Source organism: Macrotis lagotis, chromosome 1 (assembly GCF_037893015.1).
Source record: "Macrotis lagotis isolate mMagLag1 chromosome 1, bilby.v1.9.chrom.fasta, whole genome shotgun sequence".
Taxonomy (NCBI): Eukaryota; Metazoa; Chordata; class Mammalia; order Peramelemorphia; family Peramelidae; genus Macrotis; species Macrotis lagotis.
In genome coordinates this window covers 338,328,726-338,355,686 of record NC_133658.1, presented here as the reverse complement: position 1 = coordinate 338,355,686, position 26,961 = coordinate 338,328,726, and the positions used below count along the sequence as shown (strand labels likewise).

The 26,961-nt window shown below is 36.1% G+C and overlaps 1 protein-coding gene across 2 annotated transcripts in view; it reads right to left on the bottom strand.

The window, feature by feature from the left end:
• Positions 1-26,961, bottom strand: part of ASTN2 (astrotactin 2) — a 1,297,121-nt gene that overhangs the window by 700,513 nt on the left and 569,647 nt on the right. Inside the window, exons 1-3 of one of the 2 annotated variants that reach the window (XM_074211725.1) lie at positions 17,821-18,103; positions 16,814-16,888; positions 15,625-15,762 (exon numbers count right to left, since the gene is read on the bottom strand). The exons of the other annotated variant lie outside the window; for it this stretch is intronic. The gene's annotated coding sequence lies outside the window, so the exon portion shown is untranslated. Of the gene's footprint in view, positions 1-15,624; positions 15,763-16,813; positions 16,889-17,820; positions 18,104-26,961 lie in introns of those variants that run through there. 2 annotated transcript variants of the gene reach the window in all.

Below are 26,961 nucleotides of genomic sequence, written 5' to 3'. Positions count from 1 at the left end.
TTGCCTTGCAAAAATTAAAAAGAAAGAGAGAGACAGTATGGAGGAATGAAAAGAGCCCTGATCTTGTATAAACAAGACTTTATACTTTATTTCAAAGGGAGTGCCCCTTCTTTTTCCTCTCCAACCTTTCAGTTTGCTTTTATGGGTGGTCTTTCATCATTGGAATCCAAACTCCTAAAAATTAGGGATTGTCTTCCTATTTGTATTTATACAGCACTATGTATTTCTTAGCACTATGCTTATTTATGCTTACTCCCTTGGATTTTGAATATTAGAAAGGGGACTTCTGGGGTCAGTTCTTTCTTGAGGAATGAGACCATATTGCCTATACAAGATTAAGAGCTGACATGTATAGCTAATTCTTTATGGTTTACAAAGAATTTCCCTTCTATTATTTAATTTTACTTTTATAATGACCAGAGGAGGGAACTAGTGTTATCCATCTAATAGGTGATGAAATCAAGACTTATAGAAATATATGGACTCTTCTAGTAACACAGAGAATAAGTAAATGGTAGAACTGGTATTGGAATTTAAGTCTTCTGATTTCAGGTCTCACTATTCTCTGCCTCACCCCCATCCCCATATCTAACACAGTGAACTGATACATACAATAGAATATAATAGAGAGCAGAGTAGTCAGTCAGTCACTAAACATTCATTAAGTATTTACTATATTCCAGGAACTATGCTGATGCCGAGGTTGATATTGTTTGTTTTGTCTTTCATTTTCAAAAAAAAGACCATGGCATCAGGGAGGTGATGCCATGATATTCACATGACTTGTATTTAAGTGAGAAGAGTGCTGTGCAAAGTCAGCAGCCTCCTTTCTCCTCTAAAGCCATCTAGATCCGGTGACTAGAAATGAATCAGGACAACTGGGGATAGTCTTAGATGAAAGCAATTGGGGTTAAGTAACTTGTTCAAGGTCACATAGCTAGTCGGTGTCTGAGGTTGGATTTGAAGTCAGGTCCTTGACTCCAGGGCCAGTGCTGGCTGCCCCTGGGAACTCTGCTAAGCATAGAGGCAAAGTATGGCCCCTAGCCACAAGGAGCTCACATTTTAATGGGGGAGAAAATGTATAAATATGTAAATACAATATTTGACCTGAGTCTTGAGGGAAGTCATGGAATCCATGAACTGGAGATGAAAAGGGAAAATATTTCAGGCACTGGGAACAGCTAATGAAATGGTAAGAAAATAGGAGATGAAGTGTCAATATCCAAGCAACAATAAGAAAGATACTGTAGCTAGATTATAAAATATAAAGAGAGAAGTCAAGTATAAGAAGACTGGAGAGAAACAGTCCATCGTAGAGGTAGTAAAGAGCCACTGGAGTTTATTGAGTAAAGGAAAAATCACTTTGGCAGTGAAGAGAAGGATGGATTAGAGTGGGGGAGATTCTTGAAACAGGGAGATCAATCATGAGATAATTGTTCCCTGCACTAAGGTGGTAGTTAATGTTAGTAGAGAGAAAGGGATGTCTATGAGAGGTGTTGTGAAGCTATCTATAGCAAGCCTTGACAACAGACTGTATGTGTGGAATGAGAGTGAGTGAGAAGTCAAGGGTACAATGATGGAGTCATATAATATGTTATCAGACATCATGGTAGCAGATCTGAGCTTCTATTGGACATCTTCACCCAGTTATGGAGTAGAATTTTATAGAGCTCATAATGTAAGAGGCCCCTGTAAGAAGAGCAGCATGCCTCCTTGTGAGGTAACAGACCCGTTTAGAGAATAGCAGAACATTTGATAGGACAGCATTGGTCTATATAGTGGGACAGCTCATGTGAAGGTGTGGCAGTAGACCCCATGGTGTAATGAAAGATGAATCTGGTATTTGAGCAATTTTAACCAAGGTCCTTGAGAAAGCTACTTCATTTAATTTTGAAAGAAAGAAAATACACACATATGCATAGCATGCACACATATCTATATCTATATCTAAATCTATATCTATATCATCTCTATCTATCTATCTACATATATTTACACATACACAAAGGGGGAAAATAATCTGCTAATTATCCTTTGCAGGAAGATGCAGAAAGCAAAGGGGTTTGCTTGAGGGCAGAATGAAGATAAATTGAAAGTGAGTTCAAGAGAATTCTTTCTTTCTTTGGAACACTTGCCTTTCCATCAGGGTACCTCAAAGGCCTGTCAAGCATGAGCAGAGCTTTTGTCTGTGTTTATGTGTGTGTGTGTGTGCTAGGGACTGTGTGTTCCTCTCTGTTGCCATAACAATGCAGTCAGAAGTCATGACAGCTATGATTACAGTTGGACTCGGTGATTTATGTCTGCCCAAGCAGGATCATAAAGTTTTTTAATGTTAAAAATCAGTCACCAGGCACAAAGACAAGAAGCTTCTTTCTCACTTAGGGAAGAGAAGGGAAGGAAGAATGATCAGGAAGGTTTAAGGCACCAAAGTGCAATCCTGAGGAGGGGGAAGGAAAATTGTTGCCTTTGCTCCATAGATCTATCCCAGAATCATGTGGGGTGATTGAGGTCAGTAGTCAGGGCTCTGGGTCTAATGTGCAAGATTTTTTTACCAACTCTGATCCCTTAATTTTAATTCCCAACATGCAATAAAGGAATATCTATCGAGCATCTTCCATGCAGAAAACCCCGCATAGAAAGAACCCAAATGGTGCAAGATAGACAAATCTTGTTCCCCTCTTGTTGAGGGGGGGGGCAGTGCTCATGTTTAAAGATGTCCTGTGAAAACTCAGGTGACTAACTTGACCTCTCAGCTTCAGTTCATCAGCAAAATGAGGATAATCATCACTGTCCTAGCTATAGGGTTGTTGTAAAGTTCAGAAAGTGAGTGAGAAGCATTTTGTGAACTGTGTGTATATGTGTGAACTGCAAAATGTTATATAACCATCTGGGTCATCTGTGGGACTTCCCCCCCCCCCCCCCATTGAAACATTTTGTAGCACTTCATCCTTAAAGTAGACCCTGGATTTGTAGAGTATAAGGGCGGGCGGGTCCATATTTAAGAGTATGTGGGAGGGAGGAGTCCAAAAACTGCTCTCTCTCTCTCTCTCTCTCTCTCTCTCCATATATATATATATATATATATATATATATATATATATATATATATATATATATATATATATATTTGTTGCTTATACTTAGCAAGACTAGGCCTTAAATTAGACATATGAATATGTGGATATAGTCCATATACATATGTATACATATGCATTTTATACACACAACATGTAGAAATATATATAAATTAATATATGAGTCACATGTGTACATATATGGTGCCTGTATTTGTAAATGTTTATTTTGTTATATTGGGTTATGTTTGTGTGTGTGTGTGTGTGTGTGTGTGTGTGAGAGAGAGAGAGTAGATTTAGAGGACCTGAGTGATTCAAATATTACTTCTGACATATAGTACCTTAAATGAATCCCTTTTGTCTTGAGTGTCAATTGCATTTTAAAATGAGGTACCAGAAAGGGTGGACTCTAGAATCCCTTCCAGTCTGAGATTTCTGAGCTTCTAATTCCATATTGAAAGCCAGGCTTAAGTTGGGCAGCCCAGAATGTTCCAGGTTATGTATTGGTGGATAGTAAAGTCCAATTAGAATCCAAATTTACTCAATAAGAATTAAGAGAACACAATTTCAGTATTAAAAATGTCACTGTAAATACAAAAAAAACCCTATCTACTGGATCAGGAGGGCATTCCCTAGAGGGTAGCTAGACCCTACTGACATAATTTTCCTTAAGGATAAATCTCTTACATTTAAAAAAAATAGAAACCAATCCCCATCCTCAGTAAAGGAGGTGTTCAGTGGTTATTTTTGGCATTTTTATTATTATTATTATTTTTGCTATGTAGTATTTCATAGATTAAGACTTTAAAGATTGTCTCAGAGTTAGGAAAACCTGGGTATAAGTATTTCTTGGTGGGGCAATGGAGATTAAGTGACTTGCCAGCTAGTCAGCATCAAATATCTGAAGTTGGATTTGAAATCAGGTCCTCCTGACTCCAGGATCAGTACTCTAGCCACTGAATCACATAGCTGACCACAAGTCTTGTCTCTGACATACAATGGCTGTGTGAACCTGGGTAAATCACTTGAATTCTTTGTGGATTAGGCAATTCTCTAAGACTCTAAATGTCAGAGCAAGTGACAACTTGCATTGGTAGATGACATCTCATCCAGAAATTTTCTATTCCAGTAAAATTCCAGGTCCAAATTCCTTTTCCAGTCATTATTTTATCACTGATATTGGGAACATCTGGTGAAAAGGCTTGCTCAATCAAAGCAGATGAGTATCTGTTCTGTAATTCATAGGTACAAGACAGTTGCCCAAGATACTGAAAAATTAAGAGATTTTTCCAGGTCATGCTGCCAATATATCTCCAAGATAGGACTTGAATTTAGGACTTTATTCCTGAATGAGATTAACTCTCTATTTACTATGCCATGTTGCTTCTTATATAAAATTGATAATGATGAAATTTATGTACATGAGAATTTAAAGAAAATAGATCATCATAAAAATTATTAACCTACAGCTAAAAGAGGCCACAGTGGTCATCTGGACCAGTCCCTTATTTTACAGATGAAATAACTGTGTCTCAGGAAAATTAAATTATTTGCCCAAGGTTACACAGGTAGTTAAATAAGAATTGGGATTTGAACCCAAATTCATTGACCCTATTTGGTTTAGCTTAATCATTATAAAATGAACTAGAGAAGAAGATGATAAACCACTTTAATGTCTTTGCCAAGAAAACCATGCAAAAATGGGTCACAAAGAGTCACACATGATGAAGTGATTGAACAACAAGAACTGTAACCATTGACTTCAAAGTCAATACTCTTTTTCACCATATTCTAAAGGTGTCAAGTTAATATATTATAAACTGTCAAATGAGTGGTAGAGACAAAATAAATTCAAAGGAGATCCTTGTAGGTCAGAGTGGTCTGGGAAATTTTATTGAGGAATAGGAATCTATCAGAAGCCAAGTCTTCACTTAAGGCAATATCTCCAATTAGAGCATCTATGTATTTTGGTCAGCTCCAATTTTTCACTTTGTTACTGTTTCTCCTTGTCATTTCAAAAACTATAATTCCCTAATATGCCTTTGTATGAAGGAAACTAAGTATTTTTGCTTTCCAGAATGGAAAAGAGTCAGGAGACATGAGTTTAAATTTTGTCTATGTTGCTTGCAAGTCATGGGATCTTTAGTAAATCATGCAACCTCCCTTTTTCTTAGGTTTTTTTTATCCTTAAAATGAGGATAAAATACCCAATAAGCAGGAATAACTCTCATAAATGGGAAGATTATCAAGGCAACCACATCTCATAAAGGACTGAGCTTATCTTGCTTTGTAGATTCTCCCTTTCACCAATCCAGTTTTTAGACATAGGTAGCAATGAAGAATTCAACTAACGTAATCTGGGATTTAAAGGATCAAAGAACTCAGATCTAGGAAAAAACTTGGAAGATTCTCTAGTCAGGGAATTTCATATTCTCTGATTTGGAAGGGAATTTAGAAGTCTTCTCTTTATCTCTCTCTCTCCTTTTTTTCCTGCTCTCTTCCTCTCCCAATTCCCTTCCTCCCCTCCCCTCATCTCTTCTTTCCTCTTTATCCCTTCCTCTCCTCTTCTCTCCCTTCTCCTTTCCTCAATCCAGATTATTCCATTTCTTATCTCTCCTCCACTTTCACTTCATCCCCTTGTTTGCTGGGATGTCATAGTCAGGAGACTTAGATTCATATTCTGTTGATGTTACTTGCAGATCATGGGACTTTTAGTAAGTCATGCAATCTCCCTGTTTATCTCTCTATTCCCTACCTTTACCCATTCTAATTTGTTCTATATAACCCTCTTAGGTACCACAGTTATCTCCCATTTTTGCCAATAAGGAATCTGAAATTCAGGAAAGGAAGTGATTTATTCAAGTTCACACAGCTAATAAGTTACAGGGTTTATAGTTAAACTCAGTTTCATTGATATCAAACCTGTTGTTCTTTGTAGTACATTAAGTTACTTCTCATTTGTGTATCTTCATGTCCTGTTCTAATCTTCATAAGGACAGATGCCTGTATCTGTTCCTGTTCCAATCATAGTGTTGCAACCAGTCAGTACCTAATGAATGTTTGTTGAATAATTGATTAATAATTTTAATGCTTCTTATAACTTAGAAATGAAAGAGACTTTCCCAAGACCACTCATTTATTGCACAGTAGCACTTCTGACTTCAAATCATGTATTCCATGCTTGAAACATAGTAAGTAAGCACTTAAACAATTCTTGTTGATGGACTCTAAATTGATCCAGAAACACAAAGTCAATCTGGTGGTTCAGTTCTTGCTCTCATTGAGTTCATTTCACACCTCCTTTCCTTCTTAACCTATCCAGGTGCAACCAGATAATATCTACAAAGAATGTGCCACAACTAAGGGGAATTCAATGACAAAAGGAAGGATTTGTGACAGAGTGACAAGAGAGCCTGAGAACAAAATAGCCAATCTTGAAACTTTCTCTTCCTGGAGTCAATTAAAAATAGAGGAACTTTCTAAGCTTTTTAAATATCATCATCTTCCATGCTTTCTATAGTCAAGCCAAACCAGACTTGCCTCTTCTCACATATAACATGGTATCTTCTGTCGGAGTGACTTTATATTGGCTGTCCCTCATGCTTGAAATGAATTCCCTCTTGGTCTCCCAATCCTGAATATTAATTAATGAATCCTGATTTCAATTTGAATGACATCTCTTAAATGATTTCTTATTCCTAAGGATACCTTTCAAAATAAATTTTGTTGTTCAGTTATTTTTTTTTTTAGTTTTGTCCAACTCTTTGTGATCCCATTTGTGATTTTCTTGGCAAAAATAGTGGAATGGTTTGTCATTTCCTTTTTAAGCTCATTTGACACAGGAGGAAACTGAGACAAATGGGGTTATGTGCCTTACCCAGGGTCACATAGCTAATTAAGTGTCTGAGGGAAGATTTTGAACCCTGGAAGACTCAACTAACTAGCTGTCCTATATTCCAAATAACCTTTATTTGCTTTGTATATATTCAGTTAATACTTGCATGTATATACATTGTATCCCCTAATAAAAGGTAAGCTTCTTGAGTTAAAGGACTGTTTCATTTTTTGTCTTTGCATTACAGGGCTAACACCAAGTGCAGGAAGCACTTAATAAAAACTTGTTGATTGATTGACAAATTTACCTCTCAAGGTCCCTTTCAGTTTATGCTTCCATGATTCCTTTGATATTATTGCAGTGGGACTCATTTTAAAGACTAGTGAGACTTTAGCCAAACTGAATCCTTCAATTTTTAATACCTTACAAGTAGTCATTATACCACAAAATGGTTTCAGAGAGCCTCTGATGGAAACACTCCTCCGCCTATCTTGACTTCAGTCCAGCATTTTGGAAATCCTTTTAGAGCTGAAAAGAAATCATCCAAGATACTTCTGTGATAGCACTGGGCAGTTGCTGTCTGCTGGGGATTTCCAGAAAAGAGGCTGCTGTCCTGAAGATTGAATCCATGAACCAATCATGCTGGAGTGGCTTTGTCTCCAGGTACCCCACTAATGCTTCCATGGGATGGATGACCTGATCCTTCACTCTTGTCTACTTGAGTCAGAGTTCCTGTTCTGAACCCAGACACCACCCAGACTTAGCTTTCAAGCTTCTTCCTTTCAATTGTGTGTGAGAATTTTTAATCTAAAGAGCAACAGCTCTGTTTCAACATCAGAAGCCCCATTTGAAAAGTGTTTAACTTCTAATGCAGATCTAAGAGGCCATTTCTCAGTTTCACTGTATCTGTGAAGCTTTCTATAATTCAACATCAAATATTTATTATTACGTTTATTAAAGTTTTAATAATTTAGCAACTCCTGCATGTAAGCTAGCTCAGCTAACTGGTTCTCTTTATCATACCTGGGTCACTCCAATATTTATATCCCTAAGTCTTGGCTTCAGTTTCATTTAGTGAAGAAGCCTTTCTCTTCCTCTAGTCAAACTGGGTACAATCTGTTTCCTTCCCCATGGCAAAGATTAACAGGGCTTTGTTCTGGGCTACACGTGAAGAGACTTACTGAGTCTGAGGGGGAAGAAAAAAGTTTTAAAAGATTCAATTCTAAAATTATGATGACAAAAATTAAAATGGGGAAAATATATATGCCTCATTGGACTGAATGACAGACAGCTAGGCTACAAGAAAATAGGCACTTAAGGCATTGCCCATCTGTGGGGGATTTCAGAGGCCACATTATCCCTGGGAAATCATCCTTTTAAGAGACCTTGGAGGATTGTATTGGCCGATGTGGTGAATTTTAAGAGTTTATTTGTAGACAGATGTGGGTTCATCTTCTATAGAGGCTTTATGGAAAGACATAGAAAAGGATCAAATAGGATGACAAAGTGCAAGAGGGTTGTTGTATATAGACAGTCATTGAGGGAGGACCCACATTAATGAGATCAAAGATTCAAGTTTCTAATTCAGTCAGCAGGCAGAGGAGTAGCAAAGGCTTTATACAACTTTTCATCATTTAAATTATCACATGCTACCTAATAAATACTTATATTTCACCTGATCATTGATTTCTCTTTGCAGATCTTCCAAAATTCCAAATGAACTACCCCCTTTACCATGAAAGCTTCCTTAATCCTATGTCAATAATTTTTCCCCCTCAGTCTTCCTAAAACTTGTTTCTGGGTATCTCAGGATTATTCAGTCTATTTAGACATATCTATTTATGTACCTGACTGATTCACTTTCCTTGACAGTAAGCTCTTTGAAGGCAGTTAACATGTCTTATTCACCCTTGAATCTCTTCCTGAATTCTTCCCACATTTGACTTTTCACCAAATAAGTGCTTAAGGTACCTTTTATTGAATGAATAAATTGATGAATTTGTATACTTCTTGTCTGACACTTTATAATTTCTCAACAGAGGTTAACAATGACAAATGAACAGGTCACCCAAGGAATAATTCTTACAATTACAATTGATGCTTATATATTATCTCATTTGGGCTTCAGAACAACCCAAAGAAGTGACCACTATTTTTCCCCATTTTAGAGATGAAAAAACTAAAGCTCAGAAAAATTAAATGACTTGCTCATACTCACATAGTTAGGAAGTGTTTGAAGCAGCATTTGAATCTATGTGTCCCTTGTTATAAATCTAACATCTTATTAATATATCATGCTGCCTTACCTAAGAGACATTCCCAGGAATACACTGCTTCTAAAAGAATAGCTCTTCCCACTCTCCATCCAAGTCAGATTTAAACACTTGATAGGCATTTATGGAACCAGAAGATAATACTTGTGGTCAATACATCAGAAATGTCATTAGAACCTTCCTGATTCCCTAATCTCGGAGAAAATGACCTAAACTAGAGATTTAAACAATTGCTAAGGAGAAGTGAGAGAAAAGAGCCATCAAAATCTGAGAAGCAATGCTCTACAATATTTTCTAAAGATTAACTTTTCTAAAGTTAAGGCAAATGCAGAGGGAGAGAGTTGAATTTTATTTTATCCTAATAATTTTAATAATTGTTAACTTATTTCATATGCAGCTCCAGTCTTAGGCTATGTAATAATAGGGTGAAATATATTTTGAGGAGACCCCACCCCAAAATTTCCCACTATCACTTTCAGGTGATCAAAATGTGTTTGTTAATATAGATAGAGCAAGAACATTTCCATCTTTAGTGGCTTCCTCTAATGTAACATTTAAACTCTTTTGTCACCCATCCTAGCCAGTATTATGATATATGTAAATTGGTTGAAGGAACTGGGACAAAAGATTGGGCAAAAGAAGAGATAGAATTACTGGTGGAGAATGATAGTTATTTTCAAGTACTGAAGAAATTAGACTAGTTCCATTTGTTTCCAGAGGAAATGACCAGAACAATGAATGAGAGTTGCAAAGAAAAAAATTTATGCTTGTTATCAGGGAAAAATTTATAATTAGAGCTGTCCAATAGTAGAATGAACTGCTTTGAGACATGGTAGATTCCTGATTCTTGGAATTCTCTCTGCAAAGGCTAGATAACTATCTCTTGCATATATTATATTAGAGTATCTGCTTATGTATGGTTTGAACAACATGTTTGTTGAAGTAATTCTGTCATAGTTTACACTCCTCCATGGACTTTCTAATCAAATCAAATTGGGCCAGACAGTATTTCTTGAATATATCATTTGGTTTTCCACCTTCATGTCTTTTATTACTATTTTTTTTAAACAAGTAATACCTTTTCTTTCTAAAATTGCCTACTAAATTTCTACCAATTCTTTAAATCCAACAAAAAGGCCAATCTCCTCTTCAACAGAGCTTCCTCTGACAATGCCATTCTGATGTTAAAATACACTTTCAGTTAACTTCCTACTGCTTCTAGATCCTATCCTAGAATTGAGAGTGACTCTCAATTTACTTTATATTATCTTCCCAGTTTTATTTATCATCATTCCTCTTCAAAAAATGGGATCATATTTTTTCCTATCATTAAACATTTCACTTACTATCTCGATATATTTTAATAAGGTTTCTAGAATGTACTCCTTCCTATCTTCCGCCTTTGAGAATTTTTATCTCCTTTCATGTTTTAGTTCAAGTAAGATCAGCTGCTTAAGCTTTTCTTAAACCATTCATTTGTCAGTACTCTCTCTCTCTCTCTCTTTTTTCAGATTATTTTGCTTTTACTATTTATCTTTCTATATTTTTACTACTCCCAGTAGAAGGAATGTTATTTGAAGACAGAAGCTATCTTTGCATGCTTAGTATCTGGCATAGCAGGGGGCTTAATAAATATTTGTTTTGAGCTGAACTGATCATCCCCAGTCAGTAATGACTCTTCCTCTTGGGTTTTGTGTAGCGTTTTGTTTTATACCTATCTAAAGCTTATGTCATATTTTTGTTGTTGTTGGTCAGTTGTGCACAACTCTTCGTGAACCCATTTGGGATTTTCTTGGCAAAGATACTGAAGTACTTTGTCATTTTCTTCACCAGATCTTTTGACAGATAAGAAACTGAGGCAAATAGCTTTAAGTGACTTGCCCAGGGTCACACAGTTAAGTGTGTGTCAAAGTCAGATTTGAACTCAGATATTCCTAACTCTAGGTCTGGTACTCTGTTTACTATATCATCTAGATGTCCTTTGTGTCATATAATATTGTATCTGTAATAATGGGTCTGTTGTTATTCCTCTGTTCATTCGTAAGTTCCACAAAGACAGTCCATTTTATATTCAATTTGATTTTGGTATAGAATATCTCTCTGAAATATCCATTTAAGTAATATGTACTAATGGATATTAGTAGAACTATGAACTGTTCATTGAGCTGCTTAATTCTGTTATAATTGTGAAGTACATATCAAGTACTTATTACATATGAGATACTACTGTGCTACATGCTGGGAATACAAAAAAGGCAGAAGGGGTCAACTCTCAAGGAGCTCATAGTCTAAAGGAGTATAAGTGCTAGAATTTAAATAGCACTTTGTTTGCAAAGTACTTTATAAATATCTCATTTTTCCCTCAAAACAACTGTAGGACATTTGTTCAGTCATTTTTCAGACCTGTCCAATTCTTTATAACCCCACTTGGGGTTTTCTTGGTAAAGACACTGGAGTGGTTTGTCATTTCCTTCTCCAGCTCATTTTACAGAAGACTGAGGTAGACAAAGTTAAGTGAGTTGCCCAGGGTCACAAAGTGAGGGAGTTCCTGAGACCAGATTTGAAATCAGGAAGCTGAGTCTTTCTGTCTCTAGGTCTAGCACTCTATCCCTTGCACTATTAATATTTATAAATTAGGAAAACTGAAATGGACTAATTGAGTGACTCATCCTAGGGTCACACAGTTATTAAGTATCTGAGGGCAGATTTGAACTCCCATCTTCCAGGACTCTAGACCTGGTGTTCTATGCATTTTGTCTCCTAGATGCCAATAATAACCAATGCTAAGGTTTTCAGAGCACTTTACATGTATTATCTCACATTTAAGTCTGGGCATAGATTTGCATTTTTAAATCTAATATTCTTCTAGAGATGATGTAGCTCAATGAAGCATGAAGTACTATAAGCTCTGAAAAATTAAAGTTACAGGAAAAAGAAAGCAGTGCATGTTATGAGGAGAGGTGCATGATGTGTATGAAGAGTCTAAACATATTACCAGGGAAGAATACAGCAGAAGGATTGCATGCGATGTAAATAGATTCATGACTATAAAAGGAGAAAGACCAATCCTGTAGTGAGGGTATAGCCAATAAACACATAGTATAAGAGACTCAGGGATATATACCCCAGGTCAAAAGATCTAAGTGAAGGCCTAATAATCTTGGACCCTTCCCCATAGATAGTCTGTGGTAGAATATGAATTGAAGTTAAACAGGATGAGAAGTTTGGGGTGGATTGTGAGCTGCACTATTGTACCCATATCAATGAACTCACAAATCCATTAAAGTATTAAAGGACAGGGACGGCTAGGTGGCACAATGGATAGAGCACCAGCTCTGGAGTCAGGAGGACCTGAGTTTAAATCCAGTCTCACACACTTAATAATTGCCTAGTTGTGTGGCCTTGGAGAAGACACTTAACCCCATTGCCTTGCAAAAAAAAAAACACCTTAAAAAAGTATCAAAGGACAATGGAAAGTATTACCACAGGGGAAGCTTAGTGTGTATGCATTACAAGTTATAGAATGAAAGTCATGGAGACCTGGTCAGTATCTGCCTCTTCCCTCATCCCAACACCTGGCATCTTCCCTGAGAACTGTACTGACTATAGACCAGGGGACCAAGGGAGGAAAGGGCTTATTTGGCCCCTTCCTCTTTCCAAATTCCATTAGAAAACTTGCCTCTTTTTCCTTTCTTTGTTCTATAATACTCTGCTCAGCTTCTCTCCTAATCTTTTCCTTTTGCATGTGATTCTTTGGCTGTATTATTGGCTATCTATAATTATTATCTCTTATTTATTAATTCTCAAATTTATCATCTGACTGTAACTTATTAATTCTTCAAAATGCTCAGTGATATGCTTGTCTGAGCAATGCTGTGTACTGTACATTTTTATCCACATTTGCAGCTGATATGAGCACAATTGATTTGTTTGAGGCAGGGTATAAGAATTCTAAGACTGCCTGTCCTGGGGCAATGCTAATAAGACAACAGTGTATTTTTTTAGGCAAGAATAGCTCTTAAAATAGTCTATTTTCACTATGGTATTTGGAACTCAGCAGCAATACCACCAGGAAGTTTGAGAGGATCTTGCCCAACTAAATACCCAGATCCTTTTCTTTGAAGATTTCTTCCTCCTCTGTTCTGGGGTTTACCTTCAGAAGTTCTTCTGGTGCTCCCAGAACCTATCTGGCTATAGGATATTAATACCCTTAGAAGAAGGTAAGGGGTGTTAAGAGGTCCCCTGAATTCATATTTTTAAATTGCCATATTTTTCAGATACACTAACTAAAAGTGAACCATAGTAAAATGAATACTGGACTCAGGTTTGAATGCCATCTCTGACACTATGACCTTGGGAAAATTCCTTTACTGTGAGAATACAGTCTGGGGGGGTGGCTGGCTGCTCAGATAAGCTCATCTTTGCAACAAAGAAAATGTTACTTCTTACTAGGTAATATTAATCTAAAAGAGTGATACTCCTGGTAGGAATTTAAGTCACTGTGGTCAGGAAAGATTCACAGCAGCTTCCCAAACTACAGGACAAATAGGGTTATGTGATCTAGTGGTCTCCAAAGTGGGGACCCTGGTGCCTCTTTGTGTTGGGGGTAAGTGGGTAGAAATGTGTAAGATGATCAATTGTGAAGTTTATCTCCAATATAATCACATCTGCCCAATTTCCCAATATTACCATGCTATATTAGTCTCAAACCACTCCCCTCCTGAGCCAAGTGTCAGTACCTCAGATTGATTTTAGCCTAAACTATCTACAAACAGGATCTGTGTTGGTGCTATTGGGAAAATCTCACACCAACTCCCTTCCTCCAAGTCAATAGTGGGTTGATTAAATATTTAATAACAGGGTTTTTTTTTGGGGGGCATATAGGCATGGCACACTTTCAAGATTAATTTCCATTATTAACATTTTCTATGTCACTTTGTAAAGCACAGACAAGAAACAAAACAATGAACAAAGCCTGAATTTATAGGATTTGCTGATTTCCAGGGTGGAAATTCTCACTGAAAATTTAACAATCAGTTCTTTTGAGTTCGTCTAGCTCTAGTATATCCATATACCTCAGCTTCACCTGATGTCTGTGACAGGTACCCCTCAGAAAGTATGCTCTGCACTCTGGGATCAATGACTGTTGAGGAAAAGTTCCATGTACATTCACCCTTTGCATTTTATGTCAAAGTGATTGATTCAGCAAATATAAAAATGATTGCATTATTTTTTCCTCAAAACTCTTTCATTGAATATTCTTTCCTAATAATATTGGTAACAACTTTATCTTTTCAAACACCCAAGTTTTCACAAGCTTAGGCTTGTTTTTGAGTTCTTACCTTCTCTTCAGGCAGCTGGGTGGCACAGTGGCTTGGTGTTAGAAAAAAACATTTTCCTGAGTTCAAATCTGATCCCAGACTAGTTGTGTGAACTGGGGCAAATGACTTAACCTTGTTTGTTTCAGTATTCTCATCAGTCAAATCAGTTTGAGAAGAAAATGACAAATCATTTTAGGATCTCTATCAAAAATTTTCAAATCAGGGCGGCTAGGTGGCACAGTGTATAAAGCACCAGCCCTGGAGTCAGTAGTACCTGGGTTCAAATCTGGTCTCAGACACTTAATAATTACCTAGCCGTGTGGCCTTGGGCAAGCCACTTAAACCCATTGCCTTGCAAAAAAAAAAACTTAAAAAAATCTTCAAATGGTATTACAGAGTTGAACATGACTAAAAATTGACTGAACATCCTTTCTTCCTCTATGCATTTTCATATCTAAAAATTAGCTATAACATTGTATAAGTTTTTTCTCATATCTATCTCTTCATATATATATATATATATATTATATATACATCTTCTCATATATATGTCTTCTCTAGTCACATGGCAACCACTCTAATTTAGGATCATCACTTCTGGCATGGACTATTGAAACAGCCCCCTTTGGTGCACTCAGATTTGTAAACATTGATCTTTCCACATGTTACAGGAGGAGTTAATGTAGTTTGCAAAGTCTGTGGATTTTCATTTTAGTTCTGTAATACTGATTCATCTTCTAAATACCTGTCAGAGATTCTCTTAAAACACTGTTCTGACCTTGATACTTCCCTCTTCTTGAACTGAGATATTCTTATTGACTCTAGAACCAAATATTAACCTTGTTTAATTCTATTTTTTGCTTTATATTACACAAAATTATCTATACAGTAGCATATTATATACTTTATATATATATATATATATATATATATACTCATATTGAGAATTTGTGTGCTTTTTAAAAAAACTGAAACAGCTGTATCATAAAAATATTTTGACAACCAGTGATATAGTGAACTTTAACTTAGAAATGGGTGGTGATGTGATTTGTGACTGGTGCCATGGAAAGAAATAGTCCCTTGGAAGTCAGGCAAAACCCAGGACTGCAGAGATTTCCTACCTGACATCAGCAGGGTCTTCAGTCACAAGGACATCAGTCTTACAGCTGGCCAATGGATTGATAGATAGGTCCACAGGAGGCACCACAAAACTCTTGCTGACTGGGAGCCAGAGTCCCTGCCCCAAGCTGTAGGTAGACCTTAGAAGAGAAGCAGTCAGTATGAGGTCCATATTGAGCAATTAGATGGCGTGATGTTTAGAGGACTGATCCTGGAGTTATAAAGACCTGAATTCCAATCCAGTCTCAGACTCTTACTCACTGTGTGACCTGGACAAATCATTTAATCTTGATAGCCTTCTAAGTGTCCACAGAGAGTTTTCAAAGGTGTCTATAAATTTGGATGGAAGAATTAGTACATCTTTGCTTTCACTGATCTTTGGTTTCCTTTATAATGCTACATTCATTATATTTTATTATATGCATTTACAAACATGATTCTGAGAAGGGGTTCACAGGGTTCACCAGACTACTCAAGTGATCTAGTACCCCATCCCCCAACAAATGTTAACAACCCATGGGCTAGATGATCTGTTAGTTCTAACATTTTTTGATCTCATCTATCGTTTTCTCCTGGGATGTCCTTCCTTCTCTTTTTCCCAATTGTCAAGCATTCCAACTATCTTTGAAGGCCTAGTTCAAGTTCTTTCCCTTTACTACCTGACTCAGCCCATAGGAGCACTCTCTTCTCTGAACTTCTCTTGTTGAACACCCCACTCATCGAACAATTACTACATAATGGCAAAGAGTGGGGAATTAGCTATTTATATCTCCCACAAGGTCATAAACCTTAGGAGGGCAAGGACCCTGATTTAATATTTCTTTGTGTCTCTGACATCATCAAGCACAAGGTTTAGCAATGATGATATAGTCAATAAATTCTCATTCACTTTCCTCAACTTTTAACTGAGGATTTTCAGATCTTTTTATATAACTTAGAGAGTTATTTCAAGAATTAAATGAAAAAAGCAAGAAAATTTGAAAATTATAAATATGAAGACATAATAACAGCAGCATCAATGGCAGTAGCCATAGTAAGTTCAGTTTTGTGAGTGGTGGATAGAATAGATGATTCAGAGGTAGAGAATTTGAATTTAAATCCTAATCCTGCTACTTTGTGACTATGAGAAGTAAAAACAAAACACTTCCCCACCCCTACCTCCCCCCACCCTGAACAGACCTACTCACTCACCTGAGGATCTTTTCAGGTGCTTGTTCCCCTGTCACAAGGTCATATCCCCTTTCCAGTGTTGTATAAGGCCAAGGTCTGTGAGGAAGGGAATATGGGGAGGGAAACAGAACAGCAAAGGGAAACTTAGTAAGAGAAAAATCTCATCTCTGGGAAGACTTTATTCAAGAAAAAACAGATTGGGGGCAGTTAGGTGGCACTTGGCACTTGACCCTAGAGTTAGGAGGACTTGAGTTCAATCCAACCTCAGACACTTAATAACTACCTAGCTGTGTGACCTTGGGCAAGTCATTTAACCCCTTGTCTTACAAAAAACAACAAAAAAGATAAAACAAATTGACCCATTTCCAGTTTCCCCAAACAAAGAAGTATAGATATGAGGGGGAGGGAGGGAGGAAGGGGAAAAGGAGGAATTAAATTTTATTTTTTTACATATTAATGAATCAATTACAAAATTCCTTTAAATCACAATGTATGTGATTTCAATTATATTTAGCTATAGATTTTTAATTTATTTTTTCTTTATCATATTGATTATTAACTAATGGAGTGTGGCATTTACAAAATTTAGGAATCACCTGATTGTGAGAATTCATAAGCAATTAAAACAATAAACCACTATATGGGGGAGAGAGGTCAGGAAACATGAACTCCAGTACCAGATGTAGCTCTATTTAGCTTTGCAACTTTGTATACGTCACTTTCCCCTCTCTAGGCCTTAATTTTCCTGGCCATAAAATGAAAGGGACTTGAAGTTCCATTCCAGCTTAAACACTGAACATTCGAAAGACTGTTCTAAACTTAATGTAACATTTTATGTTATAAACTCTTTCTAGTTCTATCATTTCATGTTTGTCTCTAGTATTAGATTAACTAAATAGGAAAGGGTTTTATTTATATTTAAAATTTTCAGAAGCTGTAGAAGTGCACCTGCTATAGACTCGCATAGAAAAGACCAGTAGGAGAGAAATGTTGTTGCTAGTCTGAGCTCTAGCTTCCCTGGTACTCACCCTTCACTCTGTCCCCAGTCACTCCTCACACACAAGTGTCTGTGTACAGGGTCTGGAGCATAACCTTCATGACAGCTGCATTCCCCTTCAAGAGGTAAGAAAAAAGGAAAGTTATAAACATAAAGTCTGGGAGATTATAACAGCAGCATTAATAACAATGATTCCGTTCAAGTAACAACTATTAAGCAAAATCAACATCACACAGCAACAGTCTACCAATGATAATTGTAAACCTCATTTAGAAAGGGCTTTAGAGTTTTCAAAGTTCTTCCCTCAAAAATCCCCTGGGAGAAAGTTAATACAGGAATCATTAACTCCATTTTACAGATGAAGTTGGGAAAGGTTAAGTGATTTGCTAAGATCACATAGTTAGCAGATGGGAGGGCCAGAACTTCATTTCAAGTCATCTGACTTCAAATGTCTAGGCCCTTGGCACCAGAGGCACCATGTTTATGCAGTCTATGAGACTGATTTGAGAAACTTCCTATCTATCTATCTATCTATCTATCTATCTATCTATCTATCTATCTATCTATTTATCTATCTATTTTCTTTCTTTCTATCTAATCTATCTAATCTATTTGTCTATTACTATCTGAATTTCTATTATTAGAAATTATTAACACTATTTTCATATGTATGTACTATATACATATATGTGTATATATTTTTCTCTAGATTTATCTTTCTTTGTATATAGATAATACATATCTCTATTTATATATGAGCTATGTATGCATACATATTTATATGGTGTGCACACAAATCTGTATATATATATATATATCTGTACACATATATCTCTCTATATATACAAATTTGTATCTATGTATATCTCTAGCTATCTATGTATTGATCTATCTGTTCTTATTCAATACATACATAGAAATACCCTATAGAAATACCCAAAACATAGATCTCTGAGTAACAACAAGGAAAAAGATGGCTGTGGAAGAGAGTAAGAGGGTCTTTAAATTGATGTTCCAAGCAGAACATCCCCTCCTACCTCCTGCTTACCTTTCTTTTCCTTCTCTGCCCTCAGATAAATTAAAAAAAAACAAATAAACAAACAAAAACTAAACCAAAATAATGAGAAGGGGAAAAAGCATATTAAGTGCCTTTTCTTTTCTATTTTAAAACACTTATTATATCACTAGATTCTCATGACAATCCTGGGGAGTAGTTATTATTATTATGCCCAGTTTATAGTTGAGGAAACTGAGGCAAAGAAAAGTTTAAGTTATTTACCCAGGATCATACAGATGGGAGGTATCTGAGGCTGAATTAGAACTCAGGTCTTCCTGATTCCAGGTCAAGTACTCTACCTAGGTTGTCACCAGCCACATCAATGATATGGAAGAACTGAAAGAAGATATTTAGAGAAGGCTGGTGGATGATTAAATAGCAGAATAGAGAGAGATTATACAAGGAAACTGAAAAATAGGCACATTCTTCAGTATGTGTTCTTCCTCCATTACAATTACCCCCTTTTGGAAAGAACAAGTCCAAAAATGCTCTTGTCTGTGTACATATTTTTTTTCTTTTCTTTTTTTAATTTTGATTAATTTATTTCAATGTAATTGTTTCTAGTCTCGTCACTGGAGGCATACTGATACATAGTTTCTCAGATTATTGACTCTCATGTAAGTGTCTGATATATGCATAGAAAACTAAATTGAGAGTCATGAAGACTTGTATTCTAATCCCTACTCAGAAACTCACTATCTGTGTGACCTTGGGCAAGTCACTTGACCTCCTTCAGTCTTAGATTCCTTACAGGTAAATGAAGATAATAATGACACCTTCTTTATAAGGTTTTGAGTATTAAGAGATAATTTATCTAAAGTGCTTTATAAAACTTAAAGTACTATTTATTATTATTATTTTATTCATAATAACATGTGTTTTATTTTATGTGTTTAAGAACATCATTCTGAGAAGGAATTGAGAGGTTTTGTTGGACTACCAAAATGGCCTATGACATCAAAAAAGGTTAATTATGCTCATTAGTATTTATTATGGTACTTTAAGATTTGCAAAGTGCTTTACAAATATTATTGCCTTTTATTATCACAACAAACTTGAGACAAGAATTATTATCTTCATATTACAAATGAGGAAACTAAGGCAATCTGAGGTTAGTTGCTTTCCTGGGGTCATATAGAGCTAAGAAGGGTTTGAAATGAAATTTGAATTTAGGACTTTCCAAGACCAGGTTCAGTGCTCTATCTACTGCGTTAATTACCGCACCTAAACTGGGGCATTTGATATCTGTGTGAGAGAAAATAATCTCAGAACTCTACACATCCTCCAAGATCCAGTTCAAGTTCCAATATATATAAAACTTCCGATTAGCATCGTCCACGTGACATAACCCTTTCTGCTAAAAGACTTTAGGCAAATTAGTTAAATTACTCTTGGTCTCAGTCCCCCCCCCCCCCTTTTCTAAATGGAAGGATTAAATTAGATGGCAAATAAGATCTCTTTCAGACCTAATATTAAATGTTTTTAGGTACTTTTCATATATAGCCTTCTAAAAATCTATCATTCTAAATTCCAATATCCCTATCAGTCTTACTTCTCATATTCTGAGACACTTTGTTCTAAAGCCTCTTTCTATTCTATCATTCAGTGATAATTAATCTGAAATTTGACCACTACTTGCTGTAGAAGGTATTCTTCTCACACCAGTCAGGTTGACCAATATGACAAAAAAGGAAAATGATCAATGTTGGAGAGGATGAGGGAAAACTGGGACATTAATGCATTTTTGGTGAAGTTATGAACTGATCCAGCCATTCTGGAGTGCAATTTGGAACAACGCACAAAAAAAAACCCAATAAAACTGTGCATGCCTTGGATCCAGCAATACCACTACTATGTCTAGCTCCCAAAGAGATCATAAAACAGGGGAAAAGAGGGCAGCTAGGTGGCACAGTGGATAGAGCACCGGCCCTGGAGTCAGGAGTACCTGAGTTCAAATCCGGCCTCAGACACTTAATAGTTACCTGGCTGTGTGGCCTTGGGCAAGCCACTTAACCCCATTTGCCTTGCAAAAAAAACTAAAAAGGGGGGGGGGGAAGATCCATATACACAAAAGTATTTATAGCAGTTCTTTTTGTAGAGGCAAAGAATTAGAAATTGAAGGAATGTCCATCAATTGGGAAATGGTCGAACAAATTGTGGTATATGAATTGGATGGAATACTATTATTCCATAAGAAAGCATGAATAGGGGAACTTCAGAAAAATCTGGAGACTTACATGAACTGATTCTGAGTGAAGTGAACAGAACTAGGAGAAGAATATTGTGCACATTAACAGCAATGTTATGTGATGATCAACTTTGATAAACTTAGCTCTTCTCAGCAGTACTATGATCAAAGACAATTTTTTTTAGATTTTTTTTTGTAAATCAATGGGGTTAAGTGGCTTCCCCAAGGCCACACAGCCAGGTAACTATTAAGTGTCTGAGGCCGGATTTGAACTCAGGTACTCCTGACTCCAGGGCCGGTGCTCTATCCACTGTGCCACCTAGCCACCCCCAATCAAAGACAATTCTAAAATTACGTGATGGAAAGTGTCATCTGGAAAAAGGACTATGGAATCTGAATGCAGACCAAAGCACACTATTTTACATTTAAAAAATTTGCTTTAGTTTTATTTTTTCACCCTATGATATTTTCCTTTTTCTTCTGATTCTTCTTTCATAGAATGATTAATATGGAAATATGTTTAATATAGCTATATAGGCTTATCCTATATCAGGTTATTACTCAATGTCAAGAGAATGGAGAGAGAAAAATGTAGAACTCAAAATCTTATTAAAAAAAGAATGTTGAAAACTATTTTTGCATGTAGTAGGAAAAATAAATTTCTATATATAAAATAAAACATTTTAAAAAGAATATAGTTAATTGGGACAAGAAATCCAAAATAATGGAGAAAACAATATCTAGTAGGCCCAAGTAAATTCAGGTTATTGGATCTCTTTCATGTTAAAGAAAGAATTGATGGATACAATTGGTGACAGTTGGATGGAGAGAGAGCACTAGATCTGTATTCAGGATTGCTTGAGTTCAAATCTAGTCACAGACACTGGTTATAGTATCTTGAACAAGTCATTTAACTTCTGTTTACCTCAGTATCCTTATCTGATAAAATAGCATTTATTTCCTATGATTGTTGAAGATAAAATGAGATATTTTATAAAGTATAAAGTATTATATTTATAAAGTACCTTGCAATTTAAAATACCATATAAATGCTAATTATTATTATCATTAGTAGTGGTAGTCAACTGATGTCAGTGACCACTGAAAGACTGGAAAATTGCAGAGATGCTATTGGACTGGTGACTGGCAAATGTACTCATTGGTGAAACATAGACATATGAAAAAGGGAATACTGATGATGAAAAACCAGTATTGTTTCATTAAAAACTGTTCACATCAAGAAATGCCATAAAGTTGTCCTGGGCTTAAAAAAAATATTAACAACATTTCTCTTCCTGATCTTGTGAGAAATATCATAAAACTGAGGCTATTTGACAATAAAATTATTTTCAAATGTGGAACTTGAGTCTCAAAAAAGTTGGCATGATGGCTTGACCTTATTAAGTTCAGTGTTCCAACCTTCCTCTTCCTTCTCCTTGACCCTTGCAAAGGGAATAGATGACTGACTTATCAAATCTGCTTGGGACACAAAGATGGGAGGAATAGCTTATAGGGTAGATAAAAGAATCACGATTCAAAGAAAATCTAAATAAGCCAGACTCTTAGATTATTTCCATTAAGATGAATTTTCTAAAAAGAAAGATGAGATTCTCTACTTCATGCAAGTATTGGAATGTTAGAAGACCACTTGTTGTAGAAAATATTCTGCATCATCTCTGGGCTGAACACTTCTCTGTCTTCTCATTCTGACATTACATGGTTTCATAGCCTAAGATACCACTCAGCTGTGACTTTCTATTAGGATAACCCTTCCATCTCCAGTATTTTACAATTGATGCTTGCAAATTCTTTGATCTGAGGACAATTTCAACTCACATTCTTTATATCTCTAAGCTCTTTTTCAATTTATTTTTTTTTATTTTGGGGTTTTTTTTGCAAGACAATGGGGTTAAATGCCTTGCCCAAGGTCACACAGCTAGGTAATTAAGTGTCTGAGGTTGGATTTGATCTCAGGTCCCAGTAAAGCTGGTGCTCTATTCACTGCACCATTTAGCTGTTAGTTCTTAAAGTTTATTTTTTTTTTGGTATTACTTCTTTGTAAATTGAATATAGTATATTTTATATTGTGAGGCTATATGTTTTATTCAGGCAATTAGAGTGTAATTTCCTTGAGGGCAGAGATCATATTCACATGCAAATTTGTACTCTCCCCAATATCTTGTACAAGGCACCCCATTAGGTGCTTAGTCAATGTCTTCTGACTGGTGAACTGACTTTTACTAGATGGAAAGAAGATGGAGATTTGCTTGGATCTCTGAAATTTCCCTGGGAGTTAGTAACCTAAAGGGGGAGGGGAAACGTAAAGTAGCTAATGATGTGCTAAAATGCAACAGCATCTTCATGAAATATTCACTACCTTAAACACGTCTAATATTCAAGATTAAAAGTCCTGGGATTTGTCCTCACAACTTCCAGGCCTGATTTATGATCTGTCAAAAGCCACAGGACTCATGATTCATAACAGAAGAGGTAAAAACTGTTAACTCTGTAAAGGGGGAAAGAATTTGGGCTGGGGAGGGTAGCCCTTGATTGCCATTTCTGGGAAAGAATGAACTTCAAGGTCCCCCCTCTTAAATTTCAATGACAGCGAGCCTACTGCTTCTGTTGACCACCATCCTCTTTTTATCTCCTCCCTTTATTACCCTTCCCTAAGGGAGAATGGGAAGCCTCATCAGAAAAGATTTTTTTCCCCCTGCTTGAGTGCTTAACATGCAAGTTTCTCCCACAACTGAGTGGGTCATTAATTCCTGACACTCATTACATAACAAATATGTATTCTGCAAATGAGATGCATATCATATCACTGGCCAGGCAGAGTTGCCTAAGACTAGAAGGGGCCACTCTATCTAGGATGGCTCTGGGCATCAGAGTACTTGGGATGAACAACCTCTAATATACCCTTTTGGGATGGAATTTGGAGGTAGGAACTGTCACTGGGGCACTGGACACAGTCCCAGGGGCTAATGTCATCCTTTTGTACTCTGTAACCCAAATTTATTTTGGGCTTGGTGGTGATTACTGTTTACATTCAGCTTGGGAGTTTAAGGCAAGCTCTCAATCAATCCAAGGGATATTGACTTTATTGACTCTAGTTTCCTATTTTCATGGCTAACCTTGCTGGATGGATATTTGCAACAATGCATTTCATTTTTTTGTAAACAATAAAGCCTCAGGCAGCAGCTGTATGTTAACTCTTTCTAATGAGTGTGCCATTTGTTTCTTGATGCTTTCATGCAACCAGTGCAAACAAGGAGGCTGAAAAAGGTTGAACTGACACATTTATCTTGTGAGATAGCCTATAAACATGGTTGATGAATGCTGGATATGAACTATTCCATGTTTTTTTTAAATAAGTTTTGTGTGGGAGGAATGGTTTTTTTGTTTTTTTTTTATTTTGAATTTGTGATAATTCAGTCAGAGAATAGACTCACACTTTGAATAATCTATGAAGAGAGTGTTCTTGAGAAAATTGAAAGCATGAAAGAAATTACAGTAATAGTGTTGGAAACAAAATCATAGAGCTAATAGGAAACAGAACTAAATTAATCAAATATTCTGATTTACAGACAAGTAAAGTGAGACCCAGAGAAGATGAGGGACTTACTCAAGGTCACACCATTAATTAGAGACAGTGAGGTGACTAGAACTTAGGTTTCCCAACTCCCAGGCTTTGTTATTTTTGTTATACTCTACTATCTTAATATTTGAAATTACAAGCATTTGGGAATCAGCCATTTAAATATAAATGATAGATAATGTTAAATTGCAAAGCAGATAGTCTTTTTTTTTATTGCAGTAGCCCTTCTAAGGGGGCTCTAATAAGACAGTACTTTCTTAGCTCAGTTCCTGCTAAAATATGAAATGGAAAATAATGAAATTATACTTCTTTTTAGAAATTTCATACTTCAGACTAGCTTCACACACTATAATGTCATATGCTATATACAATATCTGTTTTATACTTGAAAGAAAGGCAGCACTGTAGAAAATATTATTTGCATTTGGAGAACCAGAGTACATACAAATTGAAGCTACTTATAATCTGTGACCTTAGGCAAGTCCCTTCCCATCTCTGAGCCTTGATTTTCTCATTTGTAAAATGAGGGTAGATTAGTTTATTATTGTCCCTTCTAGCTATAATCCTATGAATGGATTTACAAAGATCTAGGATTTTCTCTGGGTAGTCAGTTTTGAATGATTTTTTTTCTCCAATCTTTTCTAATATGATCCACAAGCATCATTTTGGATTGGTAGGAGGAGGAAGAGGACTTAAGTAGCATTATTGTGGGGGTACTATGGTGCGGATGGATAAACAGAAAGAGGTGAATCCTGGGTTCTAGTCCTGGCCATAAAACCTTGTATCTCTGTAACCTGAGGCAAACTTACCTCTTGGCCATTCAGTTTTCTTCACTTTAAAATAAAGAGGGACAGTTACAAAATTATTCTACATTATAACATTATATGGTATAAAATGTTTTGCAATTCTGTGCTAAATTCTGATTGTTTATACTGTTTGCTAACAGCTTTTTCATTTTTTCTCCTTCATTATAAGGAAATTTCAAACTATATTTTATATTGTTGATGTTCTAGGACTCTACGTTTTAAGGTTCCCTTTGAACTTTGTTCTGTTCTCACATTTTGAGAACAGAATTCTATTCTATTCTATTCTATTCTATTCTATTCTATTCTATTCTATTCTATTCTATTCTATTCTATTCTATTCTATTCTATTCTATTCTATTCCACTGAGGATAGAAATCAAGGACTGCTATTTCCCTCACAACAGAGAGAGAAAGACAGTAGTGAAACTCTAGAGTGTGACACCACTGTTTTGTTTCTAGCTGGAGATATGAGTGATTGAAACTGTCACCAGACCTTTGATCTTTTTAATAAGAAACTCAGCTGATTCCCTTGAAATCTGTTTCTTCCTTCTCTTTCCTTCTGTGTCTTGCTACTTATCTTGCCTTCCTCCTTACAATTCTATTTTCATTTTCTTGGTGCATTCACCACTTTCTACTTTGGGTCAAGGATGCAAGCTGTTTGTTGGTTCACTTCCCAAACATAGAAATGTCAACACAATGTCCTGGGTTCTGACAGTAATTAATATTGGTGAGATCCCAATATGAAAACTCCCAAGAATATTAGATACAAATTCCCAGATCAAGGAGAAAATACTGCAAGCATCAAAAAAGAAATAATTCAAATATTTTAGAGCCACAGTCAGGATAGTACAAGATTTAGAATCGTCTACATTAAAGGATTGGAGGACATGGAATATGATATTTTGGAGGGCAAAAGAACTAGGATTACAATCAAGGATCACCTAGCCAGCAAAACTGAGTATAATCCTCCAGGGGAAAAATGAATATTCAGGAAAATAGATGACTTAAGTATTTCTGATGAAAAGAAAATATTACTTTCAAATATAAGATGCAAAAAGATAAACAGGAAAAATAAATCATAATTAGTTAAATTATTTTTATTTATATATTCCCATATTATATATGGGAAAATATTTATAATTCCTAAAACTTTCTCATTATCAGGAGAGTTAGAAGGAGTATACACAGACAGAAAGCATGTGATAATATATTAAAAAAATAAAAGGTATGAGAAAGAAGAATGCACTAGGAGAAGAGGAAAGGGAGAGGTGAATGGAATAAGTGATCTGACATAAAAGAGGGCTGAAGGAGATATTACAATGAAGGGGAAAATGGGGCAAGCAGGGAAGGGAATACATGAACCATACTCTCAGTGGAAACAAGAGAAACAGGGAATAATATATACTCTCAGTTGGGTGCAGGAAACTTTCACCATACAAGAAAGCAGGAAGGGGTGGGGATAGTAAAGAGGGCTGAAATTGATAGAATGGAAGGCAGTTTGGGGAGGTAAAAATCAGAAGCAAA